Here is a 3,044-nt window from a genome sequence, read left to right as displayed (position 1 = left end):
CGAATGAGACTAGGGGCAGGTGTCAGGCCTGTGTGCGGAAGAACATTAAGAGCTGCCCTCACTGTTTCATTTGTGGTCAGGAAGGACATAGAGCTGTGGGCTGTCTGCGAAGAAAGGCACTGGGAAACGGGGAAAGGTCACTGGAGTGAGGCTTCCAGTGATCAATGCCAATGATAAGCCTCCAGTACAAATCAACTTGGTGGAACCAGTAACATCCATAAGTCTGACGACGCAGTGTCAGTCAACATCAAAAAAAACATGTAGCACAACTAATTGGCAAGCGATGTATGGTCTCCTGTGCACTCAATGGGGTCCCACTCCAAATGCAGGAGTAACTAACTGAAATCAGACAAGATCGTGGCCTTAAGCTAACCTTTGCTGATCTACCTTTGGACAGTTTTTGGTTGGCAGCTGCCAAGGAGTTCTCCATGCCGGCTAACAAAGGTATTTTGACATTGCCCCCATTTTCCACAACATATCTGTGTGAGGTGAGCTTTTCAAGCCTGACTGCAGTAAAAACAAAAGACAGAGAAAGACCGAGAGCTGTGGAGGAAGAGCTTCGTGTGTATGTCATCCATCCCGGCCAGGATATCAGCTCTCTGTTCGTCCAAACAGGCCCAGGTTTCACACTGAATAAATAAAAATATGAAAGATTATAAAATACTTTTTTCTTTGTGTTTAGTTAAATCCTATGTTATAATATGGCATCATTCTTCAACGTTTAAAAAAACCTTATATTACCAGTATAACATATTGTTATATATATTTTTTTTTATTTAATTGTTATTCACAATATGTTATGACCTGTCATATTGTGTTGCACATTGTGTTTTGTGTATACCGTGGCTGGTATATTGTTAATAATTAATAATATAATAAAAAAATGTGAAAAAAGCATACAATAACAGTTAATACTTTTTCCCCCACATTTTCAGCTGGGGGTGTGCCCCGAGATAATTTCAACGGCAGAAATGTGCCTTGGCTTGAAAAAGGTTGAAAAACACTGATGTAGATGTACATGAAAGCAAGATTGAATGTTTCCTATTAACATAATAGCATTTTTTACATTAAGGTTTGACACTTCTTGAAGCTTCAATTTAGTTGTACTTGCTGATGTCTACAGAGTCATTTTACTCACCTTCAGTCGACACATTTGTGCGTCCCTTTATTTTTCTGTCTTTAGCAGTGACGTGCAGTCAGGGGAGGCAGGTGAGGCAGTGCCTCACCTGTCGTCATGGAAACATCAAATGAAAAAATAAATTAAACTGTTATATGTATCTTGTGATTTGTAATTTAAAGTTCTTGTCCATTTAACTTTTTGTCACATTTACCGTTCAAATACTAAGTAGAGACGAGCGGTGAGGCAGCAGCCTAAGCCTCACCATGGATTGCGCAATCACTATGCTAACTGCTGGCTTGCTCTGCAGTGAGACCACATTGCTGTCCCTCTGCATATCGCTATTAAAGCGTTCAAACACGTTTAGTATATGAACTAAATTTCTACAGTTTCGCTGGTGTATATAATGTACAGTCAGTGTACATTATAAACACTGTACTACAGTACGTCTGTGTAAGCTCTCAGTCGTACAGGAGTGGTCCATCGATGAGAAGGTTTCTTCAGCCGTCATCTGTACAAAAGTGAAGGTTTCGGACGTTTCGCCTCCTATCCAAGAGGCTTCGTCAGCGAACTAAAGGCTGACTGGTCGTATCGGCCCCATTTATATATCCCTAATGTCCAGTCATGGTGGCGCCGGACACAGCTATGATAGGTCCCTACTCTCAGGTTGGGGGGGGGCAAGGGACCCCTCCCTGTGGCCCCACTGATTGTTCCTACATTCCTGACTAACGACTGGCCTATTACCCCCACTCCCCCCGGTATCACCTCATCAGCATAACGACCCTCATCAGCATTGCGAAAGTTGCCTAACCTGTTTTGCCTAAGCAGGCTATTGTATGAACGATCCAAATTGAACCTCACCCCACCAGACCGGTTTAATGAAGGTTTAATGTAATGCCTCAATCGGCAGTACATTTGCACCTAAAAGCTAGCAACCACTCATTTGACGACAATGAGGTTAAAATCTTAGCGAAAGAACATAGATGGTTTGAAAGGGGGGTAAAAGAGGCGATTCTTATAAAACAACAAAATCCTTGTTTATTTTATTTTATTTTTGTCAAAACTGTGCGTAGGTGAGGCACACAGTTCTCCCGCCTCATGACAGGGGGCGCTTGTGATTCCACAGATACTTGCGACTCCACGGCTGCAGAATAATATAATTAGCGACAGAAAGCTACAGTAAACAGTTAGCAAGTAAAGTGCAACCCTCCAGTCATTTTTTCGTGTTGCTTGGCCTCATTTTCAGAATGGAGGATTACATATATAAATTGAAAGAATTTTCTAAACTGGACTTTCAATCGAAGCAGGAGATAATAATTAAAGGAAGACCAACACCGGAGCTAAAAGGTTTGCTTCAGACAACGGGACATAATACTCACTCTTTTCAGACGGACTGGTACACACGAAAAGGCTGGCTGTGTGGATGTCCAGGAAGAAACCGCCTTTTCTGCTTCTCCTGCCTTCTGTTCTCAACTTGTGACAATATCTGGACTCAAATGGGATATTGCGACCTAAAAAATTTACAACGGAGCCTCATCAAACATGGGCGGTCGACCGCGCACATTCAAAGTCAAATCGCGCTAAAAACATTCGGGATGTCCAGGTTGGCTTTGGATGAACAGCGAAGACTCAACATCAGCATCCACAATGTTAAAGTAAAGGAGAACCGGGAGATTTGAAAAGATCTCATCAATGCCACCTGCTTCCTTGCCAAACAACAGCTGGCATTTCGTGGAAATGATGAAAGTAAAGGCTCTGCTAATCGTGGCAACTATGTTGAACTATTAGATGCTTTCGCTGAGAAAGATGACAGGCTAGCGAGTCATTTTGGGACATTCACTATATTTTCTAGCCTGTGAAACAGAATACAGAACGATTTAATTGAAGCAGTTGGTGATGTCATTAGAAATGACATTAAAAAGGAGAT

The 3,044-nt window shown here is 42.0% G+C and overlaps 1 long non-coding RNA gene across 1 annotated transcript; it reads right to left on the bottom strand.

Annotated features, from left to right (window-relative positions):
• Nucleotides 1-345: 345 nt before the first annotated feature.
• Nucleotides 346-2,808, bottom strand: LOC148893893 (uncharacterized). Its single transcript, XR_016116103.1, has 3 exons — nt 2,497-2,808; nt 1,139-1,226; nt 346-629 (listed from the first exon to the last, which is right to left on the bottom strand). It is a non-coding gene; the product is annotated as an uncharacterized LOC148893893 (long non-coding RNA).
• Nucleotides 2,809-3,044: the final 236 nt, after the last annotated feature.

This window comes from Hippocampus bargibanti, linkage group LG09 (genome assembly GCF_051943395.1).
Source record: "Hippocampus bargibanti isolate YZ-2025 linkage group LG09, ASM5194339v1, whole genome shotgun sequence".
Classification (NCBI taxonomy): Eukaryota; Metazoa; Chordata; class Actinopteri; order Syngnathiformes; family Syngnathidae; genus Hippocampus; species Hippocampus bargibanti.
The sequence above is the reverse complement of the archived record's forward strand: the minus strand, read 5'-3'. Positions and strand labels throughout refer to the sequence as shown.